The 12394-nt window shown below is 49.9% G+C and overlaps 1 protein-coding gene across 7 annotated transcripts in view; it reads left to right on the forward strand.

Moving 5' to 3' along the window:
• The first annotated feature begins 842 nt into the window (after positions 1–842).
• Positions 843–12394, forward strand: part of LOC142908320 (uncharacterized) — an 18472-nt gene continuing 6920 nt past the window's right edge. Inside the window, exons 1-4 of one of the 7 annotated variants that reach the window (XM_076058844.1) lie at positions 843–994; positions 4522–4624; positions 10690–10722; positions 11148–11204. The gene's annotated coding sequence lies outside the window, so the exon portion shown is untranslated. Of the gene's footprint in view, positions 995–1824; positions 1881–4521; positions 4625–10689; positions 10723–10985; positions 11007–11114; positions 11205–12394 lie in introns of those variants that run through there. The other 6 variants (XM_076058845.1, XM_076058846.1, XM_076058847.1 and 3 more) reach the window with 6 other exon arrangements.

The raw sequence follows: 12394 nt of genomic DNA on the forward strand, positions 1-12394 counted from the left end.
TGTGTGTGTGTCTATGTGTGTGTGTGTGTGTCTATGTGTGTGTGTGTGTCTATGTGTGTGTGTGTCTATGTGTGTTTGTCTATGTGTGTGTGTGTCACTGTGTGTGTGTCTATGTGTGTGTGTCTATGTGTGTTTGTCTATGTGTGTGTGTGTGTGTGTCTATGTGTGTGTCTATGTGTGTGTGTCTATGTGTCTATGTGTATGTGTCTATGTGTGTGTGTCTATGTGTCTATGTGTGTGTGTGTCTATGTGTGTGTGTGTTTGTCTATGTGTGTGTGTGTGTCACTGTGTGTGTGTCTATGTGTGTGTGTTTGTCTATGTGTGTTTGTCTATGTGTGTGTGTGTTTGTCTATGTGTGTGTGTTTGTCTATGTGTGTGTGTGTTTGTCTATGTGTGTGTGTCTATGTGTGTTTGTCTATGTGTGTGTGTCTATGTGTGTTTGTCTATGTGTGTGTGTGTTTGTCTATGTGTGTGTCTATGTGTGTGTGTCTATGTGTGTGTGTGTTTGTCTATGTGTGTGTCTATGTGTGTGTGTCTATGTGTGTGTGTCTATGTGTGTGTGTTTGTCTATGTGTGTGTGTTTGTCTATGTGTGTGTGTGTGTCTATGTGTGTGTCTATGTGTGTGTCTATGTGTGTTTGTCTATGTGTCTGTGTGTTTGTCTATGTGTGTGTCTATGTGTGTGTCTATGTGTGTTTGTCTATGTGTCTGTGTGTTTGTCTATGTGTGTGTGTGTTTGTCTATGTGTGTGTGTGTCTATGTGTGTGTGTCACTGTGTGTGTGTGACACTGTGTCTGTGTGTGTGTCTATGTGTCTATGTGTCTAAGTGTGTGTGTGTGTCTATGTGTGTGTCTATGTGTGTTTGTCTATGTGCAGGTGACTCCGCTCGGCTCGTCTGCCTGCATCACGGCGCTGTCCCTCGTTGAGGACCTCCAGGGCAGCACCGTGGAGAAAGTGAACAGCCGGACACACCACAAAGTGTCAGGCCTACACCAGTAGGCACACACACAGTGACACACACAGTGACACACACACACAGTGACACAGTGACACACACAGTGACACACACACACAGTGACACACACACAGTGACACACACACAGTGACACACACAGTGACACACACACAGTGACACACACAGTGACAAAGATACAAAGATCCCCCATATAGCCTTAACAGACTGTAGGGGCAAGTGCTGTTTGCGAGCACCTATGAAGGCCGGAACGGTACACGAGGGGGTGGGTGGCCAGCACCACGCCCGACCGCCTTTGTCTCCCTAGTGGCAATGTTTACACACCGCACCAGGTACTCATTTGAGGCTGAGTCGACCTAGGGGAGGCCCGGGACCGGTTCAGATAATCGTCACTGGGTGTTGGCCGTGAGCAGGAATTGAACCCGGGTCGCCAAGTTCTTAGCGTAGCGTAGCGCTAACCGCTACACTATCGCTCCCACAGTGACACACACAGTGACACACACACACAGTGACACACACACACAGTGACACACACAGTGACACACACAGTGACACACACACAGTGACACACACACAGTGACACACACAGTGACACACACAGTGACACACACACAGTGACACACACACAGTGACACACACACAGTCACACACACACAGTGACACACACACACAGTGACACACACACACAGTGACACACACACACCCGGACACACCACAAAGTGTCAGGCCTACACCAGTAGGCACACACACAGTGACACACACACAGTGACACACACACACAGTGTACACACACACACAGTGACACACACACACAGTGACACACACACAGTGACACACACACACAGTGACACACACACAGTGACACACACACACAGCCGGACACACCACAAAGTGTCAGGCCTACACCAGTAGGCACACACAGTGACACACACAGTGACACACACACACAGTGACACACACACAGTGACACACACATAGTGACACACACACAGTGACACACACAGTGAGTGAATGAGTAGGTGAGTGGGTGAGTGGCTGAGTGGGTTGAGTGAGTGGGTGAGTGGTTGAGTGAGTTAGTGGCTGAGTGGCTGAGTGGGTGGGTTAGTGAGTGAGTGGCTGAGTGAGTGACTGAGTGGCTGAGTGAGTGAGTGGCTGAATGAGTGGCTGTGTGAGTGGCTGAGTGACTGAGTGGCTGACTGAGTGAGTGGCTGAGTGAGTGAGTGGCTGAGTGAGTGGTGAGTAGTGAGTGAGTGAGTGGCTGAGTGAGTGGTGAGTGAGTGAGGTGCTGAGTGACTGAATGGGTGAGTGTCTGAGTGAGTGAGTGAGTGGGTGAGTGCCTGAGTGGCTGAGTGAGTGAGTGGGTGAGTGAGTGGCTGAGTGAGTGAGTGGCTGTGGGGTGAGTGAGTGAGTGGCTGAGTGAGTGAGTAGCTGAATGATTGAGTGAGTGGCTGAGTGAGTGAGTTGCTGAGTGACTGAATGGGTGAGTGTCTGAGTGAGTGAGTGAGTGGGTGAGTGCCTGAGTGGCTGAGTGAGTGAGTGGGTGAGTGAGTGGCTGAGTGAGTGAGTGGCTGTGGGGTGAGTGAGTGAGTGGCTGAGTGAGTGAGTAGCTGAATGATTGAGTGAGTGGCTGAGTGAGTGAGTTGCTGAGTGACTGAATGGGTGAGTGTCTGAGTGGGTGAGTGGCTGACTGAGTGAGTGGCTGAGTGAGTGAGTGGTTGTGGGGTGAGTGAGTGAGTGGCTGAGTGAGTGGTGAGTGAGTGACTAAGTGACTGAGTGAGTGGCTGACTGAGTGACTGAGTGAGTGGCTGAGTGAGTGAGTGGTAAGTGAGTGAGTGGCTGAGTGAGTGAATGACTGAGTGAGTGAGTGACTAAGTGACTGAGTGAGTGAGTGGCTGAGTGAGTGAGTGAGTGGGTGAGTGGCTGAGTGAGTGAGTGGCTGAGTGAGTGAGTGGCTGTGGGGTGAGTGAGTGAGTAGCTGAGTGAGTGAGTGAGTGGCTGAGTGAGTGGCTGACTGAGTGAGTGGCTGAGTGAGTGACTGAGTGAGTGAGTGGCTGAGTGAGTGAGTGGCTGAGTGACTGAGTGACTGAGTGAGTGAGTGGCTGACTGAGTGGCTGAGTGAGTGACTGAGTGAGTGGCTGAGTGAGGGGTGAGCGAGTGACTAAGTGACTGAGTGAGTGGCTGACTGAGTGACTGAGTGAGTGAGTGGTGAGTGAGTGAGTACTGAGTGAGTGAGTGGTGAGAGAGTGGCTGAGTGAGTGAGTGACTAAGTGACTGAGTGAGTGAGTGACTAAGTGACTGAGTGAGTGAGTGACTGAGTGACTGATTGGCTGAGTGAGTGAGTGGCTGAGTGAGTGAGTGGCTGAGTGAGTGATTGAGTGACTAAGTGACTGAGTGAGTGACTGTGTGAGTGACTGAGTGAGTTAGTGGTGAGTGAGTGAGTGAGTGACTGAGTGGCTGAGTGAGTGAGTGGCTGAGTGGGTGAGTGAGTGGTGAGTGACTGAGTGGTGAGTGAGTGACTGAGTGAGTGACTGAGTGAGTGAGTGGCTGAGTGAGTGAGTGAGTGACTAAGTGACTGAGTGAGTGAGTGACTGAGTGACTGATTGGCTGAGTGAGTGAGTGAGTGGCTGAGTGAGTGCGTGGCTGAGTGAGTGACTGAGTGACTAAGTGACGGAGTGAGTTAGTGGTGAGTGAGTTGCTGAGTGACTGAGTGAGTGGCTGAGTGAGTGGCTGAGTGAGTGAGTGAGTAGCTGACTGAGTGGCTGAGTGAGTGAGTGACTAAGTGACTGAGTGAGTGAGTGGCTGAGCGACTGAGTGACTAAGTGACTGAGTGAGTGAATGAGTGAGTGAGTGGCTGAGTGAGTAAGTGAGTGACTAAGTGAGTGAATGAGTGACTGAGTGACTGAGTGAGTGGCTGAATGAGTGGCTGAGTGAGTGACTGAGTGGCTGAGTGAGTGACTGAGTGACTAAGTGGCTGAGTGACTGAGTGACTAAGTGACTAAGTGACTGAGTGACTGAGTGCCTGAGTGAGTGACTGAGTGAGTGACTTAGTGAGTGACTGAGTGACTGAGTGACTAAGTGACTGAGTGAGTGACTGAGTGACTAAGTGACTAAGTGACTGAGTGACTGAGTGGTTGAGTGACTGACTGAGTGACTGAGTGCCTGAGTGAGTGACTGAGTGAGTAAGTGAGTGGCTGAGTGAGTGGCTGAGTGGCTGAGTGAGTGAGTGGCTGACTGAGTGACTGAGTGACTGAGTGGCTGAGTGAGTGAGTGACTGAGTGAGTTGACTGAGTGACTGACTGAGTGACTGAGTGGCTGACTGAGTGACTGAGTGACTGAGTGAGTGACTGACTGAGTGAGTGACTGAGTGACTGAGCGAGTGGCTGAGTGAGTGACTGAGTGGCTGAGTGAGTGACTGAGTGACTAAGTGAGTGACTGACTGAGTGAGTGACTGAGTGACTGAGCGAGTGACTGACTGACTGAGTGGCTCCCACTGAGGGCACTTGCCCCTACTGTCCCTTGAGGCTACATGGGTGACTTTTGTCTGTGCAGGTATCTCCACCTCCTTCAAGGCCAAGCGATGTACCCGTTTCTGGTGGATCGAGATGGAGTGACCATCTCTCTCCCTCCCATCACCAACTCTCAAACTACTAAGGTGTCACTGTGTGTGTCACTGTGTGTGTCACTGTGTGTGTGTCACTGTGTGTGTGTCACTGTGTGTGTCACTGTGTGTGTCACTGTGTGTGTGTCACTGTGTGTGTGTCACTGTGTGTGTGTCACTGTGTGTGTCACTGTGTGTGTGTCACTGTGTGTGTGTCACTGTGTGTGTCACTGTGTGTGTGTCACTGTGTGTGTGTGTCACTGTGTGTGTGTGTGTCACTGTGTGTGTCACTGTGTGTGTCACTGTGTGTGTCACTGTGTGTGTCGCTGTGTGTGTGTTACTGTGTGTGTGTCACTGTGTGTGTCACTGTGTGTGTGTGACACTGTGTGTGTCACTGTGTGTGTCACTGTGTGTGTGTCACTGTGTGTGTCACTGTGTGTGTGTGTCACTGTGTGTGTCACACACACAGTGACACACACACAGTGTCACTGTGTGTGTCACTGTGTGTGTCACTGTGTGTGTGTCACTGTGTGTGTGTCACTGTGTGTGTCACTGTGTGTGTGTGTGTCACTGTGTGTGTGTCACTGTGTGTGTCACTGTGTGTGTGTCACTGTGTGTCACTGTGTGTGTCACTGTGTGTGTCACTGTGTGTGTCACTGTGTCACTGTGTGTGTGTCACTGTGTGTGTCACTGTGTGTGTCACTGTGTGTGTGTCACTGTGTGTGTCACTGTGTGTGTGTCACTGTGTGTGTGTCACTGTGTGTGTCACTGTGTGTGTGTGTCACTGTGTGTGTGGCACTATGTGTGTCACTGTGTGTGTGTCACTGTGTGTGTCACTGTGTGTGTCACTGTGTGTGTGTCACTGTGTGTCACTGTGTGTGTCACTGTGTGTGTCACTGTGTGTGTGTCACTGTGTGTGTGTGTCACTGTGTGTGTCACTGTGTGTCACTGTGTGTGTGTGTCACTGTGTGTGTGTCACTGTGTGTGTGTCACTGTGTGTGTGTGTCACTGTGTGTGTGTGTCACTGTGTGTATCACTGTGTGTGTGTGTCATTGTGTGTGTGTCACTGTGTGTGTGTCACTGTGTGTGTCACTGTGTGTGTGTCACTGTGTGTGTCACTGTGTGTGTCACTGTGTGTGTCACTGTGTGTGTGTCACTGTGTGTGTGTCACTGTGTGTGTCACTGTGTGTGTGTCACTGTGTGTGTCACTGTGTGTGTGTCACTGTGTGTGTGTCACTGTGTGTGTCACTGTGTGTGTCACTGTGTGTGTGTGTGTGTGTCACTGTGTGTGTGTCACTGTTTGTAACTGTGTGTGTGTGTCACTGTGTGTGTCACTGTGTGTGTGTCACTGTGTGTGTGCCACTGTGTGTGTGTGTCACTGTGTGTGTCACTGTGTGTGTGTCACTGTGTGTGTCACTGTGTGTGTGTGTCACTGTGTGTGTCACTGTGTGTGTGTGTCACTGTGTGTGTCACTGTGTGTGTCACTGTGTCACTGTGTGTGTCACTGTGTGTGTGTCACTGTGTGTGTCACTGTGTGTGTGTGTCACTGTGTGTGTGTCACTGTGTGTGTCACTGTGTGTGTGTCACTGTGTGTGTGTCACTGTGTGTGTCACTGTGTGTGTGTCACTGTGTGTGTGTCACTGTGTGTGTCACTGTGTGTGTGTCACTGTGTGTGTGTGTCACTGTGTGTGTCACTGTGTGTGTCACTGTGTGTGTGTCACTGTGTGTGTGTCACTGTGTGTGTGTCACTGTGTGTATCACTGTGTGTATCACTGTGTGTGTCACTGTGTGTGTCACTGTGTGTGTGTCACTGTGTGTGTGTCACTGTGTGTGTGTGTCACTGTGTGTGTCACTGTGTGTGTGTCACTGTGTGTCACTGTGTGTGTGTCACTGTGTGTCACTGTGTGTGTCACTGTGTGTGTCACTGTGTGTGTCACTGTGTGTGTGTCACTGTGTGTGTCACTGTGTGTGTGACTGTGTGTGTGTCACTGTGTGTGTGTCACTGTGTGTGTGTCACTGTGTGTGTGTGTCACTGTGTGTGTGTGTCACTGTGTGTGTCACTGTGTGTGTCACTGTGTGTGTCACTGTGTGTGTGTCACTGTGTGTGACACTGTGTGTGTTTCACTGTGTGTGTGTCACTGTGTGTGTGTGTCACTGTGTGTGTGTCACTGTGTGTGTGTCACTGTGTGTGTGTCACTGTGTGTGTCACTGTGTGTGTCACTGTGTGTGTGTCACTGTGTGTGTGTCACTGTGTGTGTCACTGTGTGTGTGTCACTGTGTGTGTGTCACTGTGTGTGTGTGTCACTGTGTGTGACACTGTGTGTGTGTGTCACTGTGTGTGTGTCACTGTGTGTGTGTGTCACTGTGTGTGTGTCACTGTGTGTGTGTCACTGTGTGTGTGTCACTGTGTGTGTGTGTCACTGTGTGTGTGTGTCACTGTGTGTGACACTGTGTGTGTGTCACTGTCTGTGTGTCACTGTGTGTGTGTCACTGTGTGTGTCACTGTGTGTGTCACTGTGTGTGTGTCACTGTGTGTGTGTCACTGTGTGTGTCACTGTGTGTGTGTCACTGTGTGTGTGTCACTGTGTGTGTGTCACTGTGTGTATCACTGTGTGTGTCACTGTGTGTGTGTCACTGTGTGTGTCACTGTGTGTGTGTGTCACTGTGTGTGTCACTGTGTGTGTGTCACTGTGTGTCACTGTGTGTGTGTCACTGTGTGTCACTGTGTGTGTCACTGTGTGTGTCACTGTGTGTGTCACTGTGTGTGTGTCACTGTGTGTGTGACTGTGTGTGTGACTGTGTGTGTGTCACTGTGTGTGTGTCACTGTGTGTGTGTCACTGTGTGTGTGTGTGTCACTGTGTGTGTGTGTGTCACTGTGTGTGTGTCACTGTGTGTGTGTCACTGTGTGTGTGTCACTGTGTGTGTGTCACTGTGTGTGTGTGTGTCACTGTGTGTGTGTGTGTCACTGTGTGTGTGTCACTGTGTGTGTGTCACTGTGTGTGTGTCACTGTGTGTGTCACTGTGTGTGTGTCACTGTGTGTGTGTCACTGTGTGTGTGTCACTGTGTGTGTCACTGTGTGTGTCACTGTGTGTGTGTCACTGTGTGTGTGTGTCACTGTGTGTGTGTCACTGTGTGTGTGTCACTGTGTGTGTCACTGTGTGTGTCACTGTGTGTGTGTCACTGTGTGTGTCACTGTGTGTGTGTCACTGTGTGTGTCACTGTGTGTGTCACTGTGTGTGTGTCACTGTGTGTGTGTCACTGTGTGTGTGTGTCACTGTGTGTGTGTGTCACTGTGTGTGACACTGTGTGTGTGTCACTGTCTGTGTGTCACTGTGTGTGTGTCACTGTGTGTGTCACTGTGTGTGTCACTGTGTGTGTGTCACTGTGTGTGTGTCACTGTGTGTGTCACTGTGTGTGTGTCACTGTGTGTGTGTCACTGTGTGTGTGTCACTGTGTGTATCACTGTGTGTGTCACTGTGTGTGTGTCACTGTGTGTGTCACTGTGTGTGTGTGTCACTGTGTGTGTCACTGTGTGTGTGTCACTGTGTGTCACTGTGTGTGTGTCACTGTGTGTCACTGTGTGTGTCACTGTGTGTGTCACTGTGTGTGTGTCACTGTGTGTGTGACTGTGTGTGTGACTGTGTGTGTGTCACTGTGTGTGTGTCACTGTGTGTGTGTCACTGTGTGTGTGTCACTGTGTGTGTGTGTGTCACTGTGTGTGTGTGTGTCACTGTGTGTGTGTGTGTCACTGTGTGTGTGTCACTGTGTGTGTGTCACTGTGTGTGTGTCACTGTGTGTGTGTGTGTCACTGTGTGTGTGTGTGTCACTGTGTGTGTGTCACTGTGTGTGTGTCACTGTGTGTGTGTCACTGTGTGTGTGTCACTGTGTGTGTCACTGTGTGTGTGTCACTGTGTGTGTGTCACTGTGTGTGTGTCACTGTGTGTGTCACTGTGTGTGTCACTGTGTGTGTGTGTCACTGTGTGTGTCACACTGTGTGTGTCACACTGTGTGTGTCACTGTGTGTCACTGTGTCACTGTGTGTGTCACTGTGTGTGTGTCACTGTGTGTGTGTCACTGTGTGTGTGTCACTGTGTGTGTGTGTCACTGTGTGTCACTGTGTCACTGTGTGTGTCACTGTGTGTGTGTCACTGTGTGTGTGTCACTGTGTGTGTGTCACTGTGTGTGTGTCACTGTGTGTGTGTCACTGTGTGTGTGTGTCACTGTGTGTCACTGTGTCACTGTGTGTGTCACTGTGTGTGTGTCACTGTGTGTGTGTCACTGTGTGTGTCACTGTGTGTGTCACTGTGTGTGTGTCACTGTGTGTGTGTCACTGTGTGTGTCACTGTGTGTAGGTGAGTGTGGACACTACGGAGGTGCTGGTGGAGGTGACCAGTAGTCACAGTCTGTGTGTGTGTGTCACTGTGTGTGTCACTGTGTGTGTGTCACTGTGTGTGTCACTGTGTCACTGTGTGTGTGTCACTGTGTGTGTCACTGTGTGTGTGTCACTGTGTGTGTCACTGTGTGTCACTGTGTGTGTGTCACTGTGTGTGTGTCACTGTGTGTGTCACTGTGTGTGTGTCACTGTGTGTGTGTGTCACTGTGTGTGTCACTGTGTGTGTGTCACTGTGTGTGTCACTGTGTCACTGTGTGTGTGTGTCACTGTGTGTAGGTGAGTGTGGACACTACGGAGGTGCTGGTGGAGGTGACCAGTAGTCACAGTCTGTGTGTCACTGTGTCACTGTGTGTGTCACTGTGTGTGTGTCACTGTGTGTGTGTCACTGTGTGTGTGTCACTGTGTGTGTGACACTGTGTGTGTCACTGTGTGTGTCACTGTGTGTGTCACTGTGTGTGTGTCACTGTGTGTGTCACTGTGTGTGTCACTGTGTGTGTCACTGTGTGTGTGTCACTGTGTCACTGTGTGTGTGTCACTGTGTCACTGTGTGTGTGTCACTGTGTGTGTGTCACTGTGTCACTGTGTGTGTCACTGTGTGTGTGTCACTGTGTGTGTGTCACTGTGTGTGTCACTGTGTGTGTCACTGTGTGTGTGTCACTGTGTGTGTGTCACTGTGTGTGTGTCACTGTGTGTGTCACTGTGTGTGTGTCACTGTGTGTGTGTCACTGTGTGTGTGTCACTGTGTGTGTGTAGGTGAGTGTGGACACTACGGAGGTGCTGGTGGAGGTGACCAGTAGTCACAGTCTGTGTGTGTGTGTCACTGTGTGTGTCACTGTGTGTGTCACTGTGTCTGTGTGTGTCACTGTGTGTCACTGTGTGTGTGTCACTGTGTGTCACTGTGTGTGTGTCACTGTGTGTGTCACTGTGTGTGTCACTGTGTGTGTCACTGTGTGTGTGTCACTGTGTGTAGGTGAGTGTGGACACTACAGAGGTGCTGGTGGAGGTGACCAGTAGTCACAGTCTGTGTGTGTGTGTCACTGTGTGTGTCACTGTGTGTGTCACTGTGTCTGTGTGTGTCACTGTGTGTCACTGTGTGTGTGTCACTGTGTGTCACTGTGTGTGTGTCACTGTGTGTGTCACTGTGTGTGTCACTGTGTGTGTCACTGTGTGTGTCACTGTGTGTGTCACTGTGTGTGTGTCACTGTGTGTAGGTGAGTGTGGACACTACAGAGGTGCTGGTGGAGGTGACCAGTAGTCACAGTCTGTGTGTGTGTGTCACTGTGTGTGTCACTGTGTGTGTCACTGTGTCTGTGTGTGTCACTGTGTGTCACTGTGTGTGTGTCACTGTGTGTCACTGTGTGTGTGTCACTGTGTGTGTCACTGTGTGTGTCACTGTGTGTGTCACTGTGTGTGTGTCACTGTGTGTAGGTGAGTGTGGACACTACGGAGGTGCTGGTGGAGGTGACCAGTAGTCACAGTCTGTGTGTGTGTGTCACTGTGTGTGTGTCACTGTGTGTGTACACTGTGTGTGTCACTGTGTGTGTGTCACTGTGTGTGTCACTGTGTGTAGGTGAGTGTCACTGTGTGTGTCACTGTGTGTGTCACTGTGTGTGTGTCACTGTGTGTGTGTCACTGTGTGTGTCACTATGTGTGTGTCACTGTGTGTGTGTCACTATGTGTGTGTCACTGTGTGTGTGTCACTGTGTGTGTGTCACTGTGTGTAGGTGAGTGTGGACACTACAGAGGTGCTGGTAGAGGTGACCAGTAGTCACAGTCTGTGTGTCACTGTGTGTGTGTCACTGTGTGTGTGTCACTGTGTGTGTGTGTGTGTCACTGTGTGTGTCACACTGTGTGTGTGTGTGTCACTGTGTGTGTGTAGGTGAGTGTGGACACTACGGAGGTGCTGGTGGAGGTGACCAGTAGTCACAGTCTGTGTGTGTGTGTCACTGTGTCACTGTGTGTGTGTCACTGTGTGTGTCACACTGTGTGTGTCACTGTGTGTGTCACTGTGTGTGTGTAGGTGAGTGTGGACACTACAGAGGTGCTGGTGGAGGTGACCAGTAGTCACAGTCTGTGTGTGTGTGTCACTGTGTGTGTCACTGTGTGTGTCACTGTGTCACTGTGTGTGTGTGTCACTGTGTGTGTGTAGGTGAGTGTGGACACTACGGAGGTGCTGGTGGAGGTGACCAGTAGTCACAGTCTCGCATCCTGCAAGCTGGTCATGGACACCCTCATCACGGTGAGTACACTGTACACTACACTGCACACTACACTGTACACTGCACTGTACACTACACCGCACACTACACTGTACACTACACCGCACACTACACTGTACACCACACCGCACACTACACTGTACACCACACCGCACACCACACTGTACACTACACCGCACACTACACTGTACACTGCACTGCACACTACACTGTACACCACACCGCACACTACACTGTACACCACACTGTAAACTACACTGCACACTACACTGTACACCACACTGCACACTGCACTGTACACTACACAGCACACTACACTGTGCACCACACCGCACATTACACTGTACACTACACTGCACACTACACTGTACACTACACTGTACACTACACCACACACTACACAGCACACCACACTGTACACCACACCGCACACTACACTGTACACCACACCGCACACTACACTGTACACTACACCGCACACTACACTGCACACTACACTGTACACTACACTGCTCACTACACTGTACACTACACTGCACACTACACTGTACACTACACTGCACACTACACTGTACACCACACTGCACACTACACTACATACTATACTGCACACCACACTGTACACCACACTGTACACTACACTGTACACTACACTGTACACTCCACTGTACACTACACTGCACACTACTACACTATACACTACTACACTATACACTACTACACTATACACTACTACACTATACACTACTACACTATACACTGCTACACTATACACTGCTACACTACACTATACACTACTACACTATACACTACACTACACTATACACTACTACACTATACACTACTATACTATACACTACTACACTATACACTACACTATACACTACTACACTATACACTACTACACTATACACTACATTATACACTACTACACTATACACTACTACACTATACACTACTACACTATACACTACTACACTATACACTACACTATACACTACTACACTACACTATACACTACTACACTATACACTACACTATACACTACACTATACACTACTACATTATACACTACTAAACTGTACACTACTACACTGTACACTACAACACTATACACTACTACACTATACACTACTACACACTCAATCACCCACCCACTCACTCACCCACCCACTCACTCACCCACCCACCCTCCCACTCACCCACCCAC

This window comes from Petromyzon marinus (genome assembly GCF_048934315.1).
Source record: "Petromyzon marinus isolate PM22_M1 ecotype Great Lakes invasive population chromosome 78 unlocalized genomic scaffold, UKy_Petmar_22M1.pri1.0 chr78_unloc.4, whole genome shotgun sequence".
In the NCBI taxonomy this organism is placed as follows: Eukaryota; Metazoa; Chordata; class Hyperoartia; order Petromyzontiformes; family Petromyzontidae; genus Petromyzon; species Petromyzon marinus.